Genomic DNA, 14,573 nt, shown 5'->3' with positions numbered 1-14,573 from the left:
TGTGGCTAAACAACTCACAGCTGCTCTTGATGAACATGACATCTATGATAGCTTCCAGTCAGGTTTTCGTAGGGCTCATTCTACTGAAACAGCTCTTCTTAGGGTCTCTAATGACCTTCTGACACACAGTGATGCAGGGGACTGTTCTGTTCTGGTCCTGCTGGACCTGACTGCAGCCTTTGACACTGTTGACCATCACCTGCTACTGGAGAGGCTGAGAGACTGGGTAGGCCTATCAGGATCTGCTCTGGAGTGGTTCTCCTCTTATCTCTCTGAGCACTCCTTTTCTGTGGCCATCTCCAAGTTTAGGTCCTCCACCACCTCTCTTACCCATGGTGTCCCACGAGGTTCTGTGCTGGGGCCTCTGCTCTTCCTCCTCTATCTGCTTCCTCTTCAGCACCTGAGCTCCTTCAAAGGAATCTCCTTCCATCTTTATGCAGATGACATCCAACTGTACATCTCCTTTAAGCCCCATGAGATGTCTAAGCTGCAACAGTTACACACCTGCTTAGACTCTATCAAAACCTGGATGGCTGGGAGCTTTCTTCAGCTGAATGAAGGTAAGACTGAGATCCTCATCTGTGCCCAGACAAGCTGGTTCCCAAAGTCAGAGACTCTCTTGTTCAGCTTGTTTCTCACACCAAATCTTCTGTCAGGAATCTTGGCGTGACCTTTGACCCAGCTCTCACCCTGGATTCTCATGTCAGTTCTCTTGTTCGCTCTTCCTTCTTCCATCTCAGGAACATTGCAAAGCTGAGTCCCATTCTGTCCCGCTCTGAACTTGAGACTGTTCTCCACACCTTCATCTCCTCACACTTAGACTACTGTAACTCTCTTTTCACGTGTCTGAGCAGAACCTCCCTGAACCGTCTACAGGTGGTTCAGAAGGCCTGTGTTTGGCTTCTGACCAAGTCCTCCAAACAAACCCACATCACCCTGCTTCTCCTCCAGCTTCACTGGCTGCCAGTCAACTTCAGGGTTCATTTCAAGATCCTGGTTCTGGTCTATAGGGCCTTACATGGACAAGCAACACCTTACATTGGTGATCTTCTTAGTCCCTACACCCACAGCAGGTCCCTGAGGTCCAGTGATCAAAGCCTACTGGTTGCGCAGCGCTCCAGGCTAAAGACCAAAGGTGACAGATCATTTGCTGCTGTGGCCCCCAGACTCTGGACCTCTCTCTCCCTGAGCCTGAGATCAGTGGACTCAGTGGTCTCCTTTAAAAAGCAGATGAAGACTCATTTGTTCAGGCTGGCTTGTGTATGACCTTCTTCACCACTCTCTCTTTATTCTGCTCTCCCCACCTATTCCACCTTCCTCGGGATCCACTGATTTCCGTCTTTCCTATTCACTCTCTCTCTTTATTTACATTTTTTATTCACAATTGTCTATTTTTTGCTCATTTCAAATATATTTTTAACCATTTTCTGAATTCTTTTTTTTATTTTTACATGTTTTTTTTGTGAAGCGCCTCGTGATTTTTATCTTGAGAGGAGCTATAGAAAATATATTTTCTTCTTCTTCTTCTTCTTCTTCTTCTTCTTCTTCTTCTTCTTCTTCTTCTTCTTCTTCTTCTTCTTCTTCTTCTTCTTCTTCTTCTTCTTCTTCTATCAGGTCCAATCGGAAAAGGAGGTTGTGAGGTGAAGCTTCCTAGCTTGGTTTAAAGGTGGATGCAGAAAACCTGCCGATGTGCTTCAAACTGAGATAATCTGATGTTAGTTTGTAATTTATTTGGTCAAAAATAAATTGCACAGTTATCTGTGGTGGCCATCTTTAATTGGGTTTCATCTGCAATGATGTTAGATCCTGGTCCTCCTGGTCTTGCATGTGTAACGTGAGGAAATATGAGTTTTCTGTCACAATGGTGGTGTTGGACTCAGCTGGGTCAAAGCTGGGTCGCTGAGAACTTTCACCCACAGATTAAGACCTGAACGCCAGCGAGTCTGGGAGGAAACCATAACATCTGCCACCTGCAGTACCAGAAGAAGGAGTTCTCATGGACAAGTAGTCATAACAAGTCTTAAAACGTCCTTTCTTGATTTTAATGTTAAAGTAATCATTATCATTTTGCTCATTATAAATGTGTTTAATCAAATGAATGGTTCTTATGCTTTGGGTAATTATAATGGATTAATGAATCCACACTTAATTAGATAATGTTTGAGGATGTTTGTTACTGTTCCAGTTCCAATTTGCTGACGCACACGTTTGCTTTGAGAAGAGAAAGGCTTTTGGTAAGTTTCAGACGGATGATTTCAGTTCGTGCTTGACAACGAAAGAGAGAGGACCTGAATAAACGCTAAAAGGGGGGAGCCGGTTGGCTCGTTCCCCCCCCCCCCCCCCCCCCCCCCTCTCACGCTGTTCCTGTCAGCCAGACAGGACAGCTGAATCGTAACTTCTAACGCAGACTCATACAGAGTCTTTGATTTCTGAGTGAATTAACTTAAGAAAGCACATCGACAAAATGCTTTACCATCAACGTGTACCGAGGGCAACTCTGGACCGGTTCGCGGCGCATCTTTGTTTTCTTTGCCAGCCAAGGTGCCCTGGATGAAACATCATCCTAAGGTGACGTCCCGGGTCCAACAGGGGGTCCGATTTTCGGTGAGGCAAAACACGACAGATAGCGTTTTGATGCATCTTTTCCAACTAAACCTAAGTTTATTCAAACCATCACTTCACTCAGACACCTGTTTCTTCCTGAAGCAAAATCAGACTCACACACGCATTCATATCACAACATTCTCAACCTTCATAAATTCACCACAAGGTCTATTTGATCATATCAACTGTTAAAGATTGTCCCACAAGTTGCCAATGTTGATTGTTATTTCCTGTTTGTCAATTTCAAAATCATTAGTTTAATTTGAAGAATTAAAACTTTTAATTGTCAAACTGGTTTCCTCATTGAACTGAAACACAGACACACAGACATTATCGTCAGTTTATCGATGAAAACAACCTTTGAGTCTTCTTAACAATATAAAACTTGGTTATTGATTTATTAAAAATTAATATTCCGAATTAATACGTAGCATGGTTCCTCTTTCATAAAAGAGCATAAAACCACAACGCTACAATATGGCTGAGCCAAGCCAGTTTCTCCTAAACATGCATGTTCGACAGGTAAATGAGCCTCTGATTCAGGTGTATCGGAGCAGAAAAACACTTGAAACCTGGAGGACAGCCGAGCTAAAGGAACGATGTTGGACGCTGTTGATTTAGTGGTTTATGGGGTGTTCTGCTAGCAGACGGGTTGATTCCAGGAGCTAGTGGCCATTTTTCAAGCAAATGTATGAGTGAATGGGCAGACCTCATAGTATCTATTATGATGTACTCTCAGCTACAAACACAACTCATTGCAGGTCCATATCTGTTAAATCAGCTGAGTTCTGTCCACTGTTCACTAAGCTAGGCAAATATTAGCCGTCATCCAGCAGTTCGGTGTTATTAAAATTTAAACAAGGTGGATTCCAGCTGTTTTTACTAAAGTTTTAACCAACAAAAGTTAGAACAAATACATCTGTAACTGACATGTCTGTTGGGGGGTGACTCGGCTGAAACGACTCCAACAACCAGCTCAAAGTTTGTTCCTGGTGTTTCCTCTGCAGCACTGTCTGCTGGTGAGATGGAGGACTGCAGGTCAGACCACAGCAGAGCTCCTCAGAGATGCTGGAGGACATCTGTCCATCTCTCCACCTTCCACTGGTTGTTACTGTGGTTTTTCTCTTTCTCACCTGACAATCTGTCCATTATTCCGTATCACATGACTGCATGAACAGATGTTCACATCTGTATCACCACCCTGAGATACTTTACAGAGGCAGCGATGAGTCACCTCCTGTATGCTGACATTGGCCCACCAGTGCTGGTATGTGGTATAGGTGTGTGTGTGTGTGTGTGTGTGTGTGTGTGTGTGTGTGTGTGTGTGTGTGTGTGTGTGTGTGTGTGTGTGTGTGTGTGTGTGTGTGTGTGTGTGTGTGTGTGTGTGTGTGTGTGAGACTTCTGCAGCCTCTCATTTCCTCTGATCTGTCAGATAAACCAGATAAAATCTGTTCAACATCCAGAGTCTCTGCATCCTGTCATCACATGGAGCAGAATGATGCAGAGTAGGAGTCAGAGTGGCATCTGCACACACACACACACACACACACACACACACACACACACACACACACACACACACACACACACACACACACACTCACACACACTCACACACACACACACACACACACACACACACACACACACACACACACACACACACACACACACACACACACACTTAAAATTATTACACTAACAAATGTTTTTCACTACTGAAATGCAACAGAAGCGTTTATGTCTAAAATCTACTAAAACTTCATTAATAACCAGATTCTGAATTTTCTTTAAAGAGCAAGTCACCCCCAAATCTACTTATTTTTGCTCATAAACTATATAGATGAGTGTCTAATCATGCTGTAGACACATGTACTCAATAATTTGGCACTTTAGTGCATCTTAGATAAAACAACCAAAACCAGTGATAACCCTACCATACATCAAAGGCATAACAGAAAAAAATAAGAGCAACAATGAAAAAACACAGCATAAACACACCAACAAAACCATACACAACAGTCAGAAACAGACTAGAACACCCAAAAGACAAGATACCAGCTGGACTTAAATATGGAGTCGTTTACAAAATCCCATGCAAACTCTGCAATAAAACATGCATAGGGGAAACCGGACGCCAACTCAACACATGAACAATAGAACACAGAAAGGAGTGTGAGAAAGAAACAAGTTGAAGACACACAAGAGCAGCAAAAGAAGAAGCAGAAAGCACAATAAAGAAGTCAGCCGTAACAGATCACTGCACAAGAGAAAACCATATAATGGACTGGGACAACACAAGGATCATAAACACCGAACAACAGAAATACAAAAGATGGATAAAGGAAGCTATAGAGATAAGGAGACGTGGATGTGGGACCATGAACAGAGACGATGGGGTTTACTCATTGGATCGCGCATGGGAATGCATCATCGGAGAGGGGAGATTGGACAGCAGAGGGCGACAACGTCCTCTGCTGCCCGCGGATAAATGGAGTAGGAAGTGACGCCACCATCAGTGTCAGCTCTGAGGATGTTTTGCAGTCAGCAAATGAAACGTACGTCAGCAAGGTAAAGAAAAACCTTTCCGATGTCACAATTCCGTTGTGAGCCTGTGTGTATTAGTTAGTGGCTCTGCCTCTCGGTCTGCCAGGTAAAAGCATTTGCCTCATTTTTCAAACAGGAAGTGGGAGTGGAGTAAGACTCTGGAAGGGGGTGACTTGCTCTTTAAAATATTTTTGGCCCCACCCCACTCCCTCTCTGCTGTGCTTCAGCTCTGTCAATACATGACCGTTACCATGGCAACGTTCTTGTTTTAAGCGAATTCTGTGGATCCTTCCTAACTGACAGACTAAATCACGAGAAATGTTCACAAAGGTCATCATTTGTGTGGCATCACATCACGCATCACGCGTGACACAAATAGAAGAATCAGACCAGAACGTTGTGTCTCCAACTGTTTGCAGCTCTGTGAAATTCTGATTTTAGGTTGTGAGTCAGAATCAAGACGATGTTCATCACTGACTGGAGACAAAATAAAAGAATCTGACATTTTTGGTGCAAGACGACCGCAAACAAATGAGAGGAATTTTCAAATAAATGAAGCTAGATGGTGACTAAGTAAGTACTATAGTAACATGAACATTTGCACGATTGTTGTGAATCATGTGGAATGAAGACAAAAGCGATATGTATCACTCAAACTCCGTCTGATTTGAAACCGGCTCGTTCTCCTGCAGATTTAAATGATTCCAGAAGATTCTGACGCTGCTTTAGTGTTGCAACACGAACATCATATTTACATTAGCTTTAAAAAGTGCCATCCCACTGAGATCATCCCTTTGAATACAGAAAACCCACAGTGAAGATGAGATGCACCATAAAACATGATCCAGCTGACGAAGCTCGACAATGTCAGCAGCGTGTAGTCCGACCCACAGATTCCATGATTAACGTGATTCTCTCAGAGGTCTGCAGCCAGATAACGTCGTTACAATCAGGAATTAAATTCAGGTTCCTCTCCAGCATCTTTCATGTCCAACAAAGCCCGCTCCTCCTGTCCAGATTACAGAAACCGGATCACCTTTGACCCAGATTCAAACTCAAAGTGACACCAAGACCCAATAAAACAGGACCTCCATTTGTCCTCCAGGGAACCAGGGATTGGATTTTCCTCACACCTCGCCAAAATAAAAGCCTGTTTGGTTGCCATTTCTGTTTCCTTCCTGCAGGTTTCAGAACACAAGAAGAAGGGGTTTCTGCATAATTATTAGATTTATTTATGAAGCTGATGGAGAATGCTCCTCTGGGCAGAAATCATCACTTGGTCCTTCAAACCAGGCGAGGTCACGCTTGGAAATGTTTCTGATTAAGGTTAAAAAATAGCAGCTGAAACTAAACAGGTAATATTAAGTCACATTTAACTTCCTGATTCCATAATAATAATATTTTGTTTATTTGTTCTGCACTTTTAAGTTCTTGCTTCCTGGGATTAGAGAGGCTTTAAAAGCTAAACTTACAGTAGGTAGCAGTTAGAAAATCAAGTAAAACCATGAAAAAAAAAAACTGTTCTTAAGTTAAGATTATAGTTTGCAAACTTATTTAGGCTGAACTTAAACAGAATTTATTTTGCAAAAAACCTTCAAAAAAGAACTAATGTGCAAAAACTATGAAAAATTTTTATGATTTTTGCAAAAAAAAAATGAAACTTTTTAAAGAACATGAATTTTACATTTTAATTTTGGAGCAAATATCAGGATCTAAACTCCCAGAAGCTTCAGAAACGTAATATTTTGTTGAACAAATGGAGCATGAAGCAGCCCTTAACTTGTTCCTCGTGCTACCCAGACAGCAGCGAGGTTTGAACAACAGAAAGAATCTTCATGCAGAAGGAGGCTGACGTGTGAAACGTGGACAGATGCATGGGCCAGATTATTGAGTGAGTAAATGACCTTCACAGCAGCAGCAGGAGATAAAGATGTTCCTGCAGAAGGCAGAAAAAGAAATGTGGTGACGGAAAGTTTTATTGCTGCAGGGTTCACACGAGAACACCATCAAGAAGATGAATGAACATCAACACGCTGAGAGGAGAATGCTAAAAATATTCTAATAAAAACATTAAAATGCCTCCAGCAACAAACACCTCAGATTTAAAATGTATCTGGACTTGGTTCCACCTGGAAGTGGGTCTTTCTGAATGTGGTTCCACCTGGACTTGGTTCTACCTGGACATGGTTCCACCTGGACTTGGTTCTACCTGGACATGGTTCCACCTGGACTTGGTTCATACTGGACTTGATTCCATCTGGACATGGTTCCTTCTGGACTTGGTTCCATCTAGATGTGGTTCCTTCTGAACGTGGTTCCACCTGGACTTGGTTCTATCTGGACTTGGTTCCCTCTGAACTTGATCCCTTCTGGACATGGTTCTTTCTGGACTTGGTTCCATCTGGATGTGGTTCCATCTGAACATGATTCCATATGAACGTGGTTCCACCTGGACTTGGTTCTATCTGGACTTGGTTCCCTCTGGACTTGATCCCTTCAGGACATGGTTCTTTCTGGATATGGTTCCTTCTGGACGTGGTTCCATCGAGACTTGGTTCCTTCTGGATGTGGTTTCACCTGGACGTGGTTCAATCTGGACGTGGTTCCTTCAGGATGTGGTTCCACCTAGACGTGGTTCCTTCTGGATGTGGTTCCACCTAGACGTGGTTCCTTCTGGATGTGGTTCCACCTAGACGTGGTTCCATCTGGATGTGGTTCCTTCTGGATGTGTTTCCACCTAGACGTGGTTCCTTCTGGATGTGGTTCCACCTGGACTTGGTTCCTTCTGGACGTGGTTCCACCTGGACTTGTTTCCTTCTGGATGTGGTTCCACCTGGACTTGGTTATTTCTGGACGTGGTTCCATCTGGATATGGTTCCTTCTGGACGTGATTCCTTCTGGACGTGGTTCCTTCTGAACGTGGTTCCATCTGGACGTGGTTCCTCCTGGCTGTGGTTCCACCTGGACGTGGTTCCTTCTGGACGTGGTTCCTTCTGAACGTGGTTCCATCTGGACGTGGTTCCTTCTGGACATGGTTTCTTCTGGACAAGGTTCCTTCTGGACATGGTTTCTTCCGGACATGGTTTCTTCTGGACATGGTTCCTTCTGGACATGGTTTCTTCTGGACATGGTTCCACCTGGACGTGGTTCCTTCTGAACGTGGTTCCTTCTGGACTTGGTTCCACCTGGACGTGGTTCCACCTAGACGTGGTTCCATCTGGATGTGGTTCCTTCTGGATGTGGTTCCTTCTGAACGGGGTTCCACCTGGACGTGGTTCCATCTGGATGTGGTTCCTTCTGGATGTGGTTCCACCTGGACGTGGTTCCTACTGGACGTGGTTCCTTCTGAACGCGGTTCCTTCTGGACGCGGTTCCTTCTGGACGTGCTTCTTTCTGAACGTGGTTCCTTCTGGATGTGGTTCCTTCTGGATGTGCTTCTTTCTGAACGTGGTTCCTTCTGGACGTGGTTCCACCTGGACGTGGTTCCATCTGGATGTGGTTCCTTCTGGATGTGGTTCCTTCTGAACGGGGTTCCACCTGGACGTGGTTCCATCTGGATGCGGTTCCTTCTGGATGTGGTTCCACCTGGACGTGGTTCCTACTGGACGTGGTTCCTTCTGAACGCGGTTCCTTCTGGACGTGGTTCCACCTGGACTTGGTTTCTTCTGGACGTGGTTCCACCTGGACTTGGCTTCTTCTGGACGTGGTTCCACCTGGACTTGGCTTCTTCTGGACGTGGTTCCTTCTGAACATGGTTGCAGATCTGTGTCCAACCCATGAGTAAAAAGAAGCAGCATCCATACACTGAGACACTCTAGGATTTAGCCAGTTAGCTTCAGTCTGAAACATGATATTTATTTTATTGTTCCTCAAAGATCTGAATCTAATAAATACCTACAAACAGGTCCTAAAACCTGAGATTCACTAGTTATACCAGCAGACGGTTTCTCAGAATAATAATGATTTAATTAGAGACTGAGTCATTTTTGATGGACGTGACTTTTAATGAGCAGCATCTGAATGAATCATCCCAGCTGATCTCAGAGCAGTTCTTCATCCTCCAGCCTGTTTCTGACTGACAGCAGCTTCAAATTGGAACAAACTGGAGTTATGGTTTAAATGACTGGTTTCAGCTCTATAACCACTAAATTCACTGGTATTGATCACCTGTGGCGGCAAGGGGACGTGTCCCCTCCTATATTTGACAAACACGCATTTGTCCCCCCCAATAACATGGAGAAGAAAAAGATTGATTTTGAAATATTTGACTCGCGAGCTTTTATTTTGAAAGACACCGCGGACTTCTCTCCGACACAGCCCCTCCCCTCAGGGAGTCAGACAGGCTGGCTGAGGGAAGCAGGAGTCAGAGCCGGGGCAGACACAGGTGTCAGAGACAGAGGGCAGCAGCTCAGCGAGTTCTTCTCATGGGCAAAAAAAGAAAGAAAGGAATTGTGAGTTGGTAGTAATTTAGTCCAAGAGTATAATTGTATTTCTGGTCAAACGCTAAAATGGCTGACTAGCGTAAACATCTTGCTAGTTAGCATTAAACATTAAACAACACTACTAGTCAACAAAAAAATGGTGAATTTTACAGTAACAGACAAAATCATTTGACACGGAATAAATAAAAAAGTAGAATCTCCACATAAAAATTGAGTTTGTAAGTGTGATTGTTGCTTGTTTGTGACATTCTCATCACATTTCATTTTTAAACCTTATTCATGTCACTTTTTTCATATAAGAGACCAGAGGAAGTTCAGCAGGAAATGATGAAGAGGGTGAGACAGGGAGCGCCAGACCTGCTGAGGGTGAGACAGGGAGCGCCAGACCTGCTGAGGGTGAGACAGGCAGCGCCAGCCCTGCTGAGGTGCAGGTAGGTGCTACAGTGGAGTGAGATTTTAGATGGTTGATGATGAGAGGAAGATTCGAGCATGATTACAAGTGAACACGACTAAATAATACTATAACAACCATGATTTTAATGTTGCACTAGTCCTCCAACAGTATTTTTACTCCTTATTCATGTCCACTGTTTTTAAATTAGAGATCAGATGAAGTTCAGCAGGAACCAGTTGAGGGTGAGACAGGGAGAGCCAGACCTGCTGAGGGTGAGACAGGGAGAGCCAGACCTGCTGAGGTGCAGGTAGGTGCTACAGTGAAGAATGAGATGGTTTTAGGTTGCTGATGAGAGGAAGATTTGAATGTAATAATAAGTGAACACAGTTAAATAAATGTAATCCCATAACAAGTAGAGCTGGGCAGTGCGGTTTAAGAATAAATTACATTCTGTATACACTTCCTTAGAAATATTAGAAAAATAAGTGTTAAACTCTGCTTTCTAGTGCATTTACACAGCAATTTTGGCCACTGTTTGTTTCTTTTGTCCATCTGAAAATTAACGTAGTTCCAGCTGTTGTTGTAAGTGAATTATTTCTTTTTTCATTCTGTCAGAAACAAACAGATTTTTCTGATTGTTGGTCAGCATTGTTGGCTGATGTAGTTTAAAATATTCTGATGAGTCAGATAAATTCAGACTGAATATTCACAGCTTTAGTCTTGTATTAAATCTGTTTACACGTCTACCCATAGGAATAAGATAATATATCCTACATTCATATTATTAAAATATATCCTACATTCATATTATTAAATAAAAATAATACACTACTGACACATAAACAGCTTTTTTTAAATTAAAACGTCCACGTTGGCCGGTAATCACCTGGATCTGGCTAATGGGGAGTAAGTAAGTAAAAGTTTATTTATATAGCGCCTTTCACAGATATAAATCACAAAGAGCTGTACAACATGATAAAGATCAGGGCAAATACCTCTAACCAATAAAAACATCAGAAAAACAATAGCAGTGATTAAGTAGAAAATAAAATCATGAGTATAAACAAAGTGAAGGTGTGAACCCAAACAAAGCCATCTTTTTGAACATTTAGGGAGGGAACGCCTTGATGAAAAGGTGAGTTTTTAGATGATTTTTAAAGACCTCTACAGTGTTAGAGAGACGGAGATTAGAATGTAGACTGTTCCAAAGTCTGGGTGCAATAGTCTGAAAGGCCCTGTCCCCTTTGGTTTTCAGTCTGGTTCGAGGAACAGCCAGGAGGTTTTCAGATGTGGATCTAAGGTTCCGAGAGGTGGTGTGTGGGGATAAAAGCTCAGATAGGTAGCTTGGAGCCTGGTTGTTAAGAGCTCTATAGGTCAGCACTAAAACTTTAAACTGTATTCTATATTCTACCAGGAGCCAGTGGAGGGACTGTAAAACTGGAGTGATGTGAGCTCGTCTGCTGGATTTAGTTAGGAGTCTGGCTGCTGCATTTTGGATGACTTGAAGGCGTGAGAGGGAGGTTTTGCTGAGACCAGTAAAAAGAGTGTTACAGTAGTCTAAGCGTGATGACACAAAGGCATGGATTATTTTTTCCAGATCTGCAGTAGAAACCAGCTTACGGACTTTTGAAATGTTTCTCAGTTGAAAGAAACAAGAGCGAGAGATGGTTTTGACGTGTGAGTCTAAACTTAAAGCTGGATCAAAAATAACTCCTAGGTTCCTAATGTTGGCCTTGGCTGATGGGCAAAAAGAGGCAATTTCTTGCTCGATTTTTGGCTGAAGTTCCGGGGGTGCAGCGATCAGGGTCTCTGTCTTGTTAGCATTGAGGACAAGAAAGTTGCTGGACAGCCATTTACTGATCTGGGTCAGGCAAAGTACAAATGTGGCCAGCCTGTCCAACTGTTGTGGCATAAAGGACATATAGAGCTGAATATCATCAGCGTAGATGTGGTAGGAGATGTCTGGGAAAGACTGAACGATGCCAGCTAGGGGAATAATATAGAATGCGAATAGTAGAGGCCCTAGAACTGAACCTTGTGGGACCCCGCATGTTAGAGAGGCAGTATCTGAAGAGAAGGTTTCGGACTTCACTGTGAATGTTCTGTTGGTGAGATAAGAAGAGAGCCAGTCTAGAGCAGAACCTGAAATCCCAGCCAGGTCCTTTAATCTGTCTAGTAGAACGTTGTGGTCTACAGTGTCAAAAGGAGCCTAAGTCTCCTCCCCTTCTGGCTGGCTCATGGGTCCCCGATCAAAAAAAAAAAAAAACAGAATGTTAGTGAACTGGGCTATAAAAGTTATTTTCTTGTCTTTCTGGGCTTTGCCTTACGCCCTGAGTCACATCTGTCAGACTTTTCTAATCCTAGAGTTTCACCGTCTATCAGATTTTCTATCAGAAGCTAATGCAGGAGATAGCGGCAGGAGACTATGTTCATGTTCAGCCTGCATGAAACACTCAGTGACACGTTAGAATCAGAAATAATCATTTAATGTATTTTTTTCAGTGAAGTTGACCTACGGTATATATTGACCTACAACAGATTTGTTAGATTTCCAAAATGTGTCCCCCCCAATATTAAACTCGTTCCTACGCCCTTGTGTGGCGGTCATCTTTAAATTAGTTCATCAAAAAGTTCATGAGCTGTAGACCAACGACTCATTTCTAGGAAATTCATTAAAGTCTGTCAGGTGCTTTTGTTAACTCGGAAAAATTCATACAGACGCTAAAGAAATTTAACAAACTAATACATTAATATTAAATGATAATTAAAGCAAAGCAGAAAAACTAAAAAGTTGAATTTAGTCACATTTGATGAATAGAAAAAATAGTATAATTTTTTTTACAAATACAATAAAAAATGTAGGATAAAAAAGAATAAATGTTTTTTTCTATGTAAAAAAACGTTGCATTATAAAACAAAATGTCTTCTGTTACCTCCTAATAAAGCTCATGGGTCAACACCCAGAAGGGGTTAATAAGCTAGAGCTAGACTCGATCAGAACTCATGAACTCACTCCCGTGTCACGTGTCAAATTTCATCACACAAGTCAAACTAAATAAAGTCAGAAGTAGAACAGTCGGCATAAACTTATCAACTAATTAAATGCTGAGTCATGCTTTCTGAAACCCCGAGAAAACCTTTCTTAGGACAGGAGGTTCAAACGCATCGGTGCAAAGGGTCAATACAGATGGGATTCTGTGTGTGAAATAACGCCAGTTAAATTATTACTTAAGTGTTGTTTGTGTGCATGTTGTTCAGTAGCTAATGCTATAATTAATATCATCTGGCTTTTTTATAAGCCCTACACACTGTGCGTGATGTACGTTTGGGGCGCGCAGGCGCTGGTTTAGCGTGAGAGATTGGAGGTGTGGCGTGAGAGCGTGTGAAGAGGGTCAAATGCGTGTGTCTGACGCTCAGTGTGTGAGAGATGGCAGCCTTGCTAAAACACAAAGGTGTCTGTGGACCATCTCCATCATGTGACAGATTGATGAGAACAGAGGTCCTGAGGCACTGAAAACTCCTCCCATCATTGAAGGAAAGTCCTCTTCCTGCTGCAGTGATCCGAGGGCCACTGCTAGTCCAGGGACCTCGGCTCTGTGTCCCCAACAGGTGACGCCTCGGGGAAAGAACACATCCGTCCTTGATGTCTTCGCCGTGGTAAAGACGTGTGCGTATGAACACGGGTCGAGACATTCGTCACTGAGCTGCCATCTCATCACTGAAACCTAAATTTGCAGCCGGCTGAATTGATGAGCTGTCAGGCACAACCCTGAGGAGCCTTCAGTCGGCTGACACGTTGGAATTAGCGGGTCACTGAAAAACAGCGAACAGCTTCATTTCTGAAAGCGGGGCCGCTGCTCAGGCCGACTCGCCCCAGGAGGTTTACATCAGCTCCTCAGGCATTTAAAATGTAACGAGACGACGCATTTATTCTCGATTTACCGGTCGATCTACGTCCCAATCCTCACCTATGGTCATGAGCTTTGGGTAATGACCGAAAGAATGAGATCGCGGATACAAGTGGCCGAAATGAGTTTCCTCCGTAGGGTGGCCGGGCTCAGCCTTAGAGATAGGGTGAGGAGCTCGGACATTCGGGAGGGACTCGGAGTAGAACCGCTGCTCCTCCGGATCGAAAGGAGCCAGTTGAGGTGGTTTGGGCATCTGGTCAGGATGCCTCCTGGACGCCTCCCCGGGGAGGTGTTTCGGGCATGTCCTGCCGGCAGAAGGCCCCCGGGTCGACCCAGGACACGGTGGAGAGGTTACATCTCCAATCTGGTCCGGGAACGCCTTGGGGTCCTGCCGGAGGAGCTGGTGGACAAGGCCGGGGAGAGGACGGCCTGGAGCTCCCTAGTTGGGATGCTGCCCCCGCGACCCGGACCCAGATAAGCGGAGGAAGACGACGACGACGCATTTATTCTACAACAGTAGATGTCTTTGTGTGGCATCATTGTCCTGGATGTAATGTGGCCATTTGACCAGGTTTTATGCTTTTATCCACTCATTTGGACACATTGCTGCGTTGTCCAGCACCTTGGGCGTGTGATAAGGTCGTAGACGGGGCTTTACAAATACAAGTGAAATGAAAC

This window comes from Nothobranchius furzeri, chromosome 11 (assembly GCF_043380555.1).
Source record: "Nothobranchius furzeri strain GRZ-AD chromosome 11, NfurGRZ-RIMD1, whole genome shotgun sequence".
NCBI lineage: Eukaryota > Metazoa > Chordata > Actinopteri > Cyprinodontiformes > Nothobranchiidae > Nothobranchius > Nothobranchius furzeri.
Note: the sequence above shows the minus strand (reverse complement) of the source record.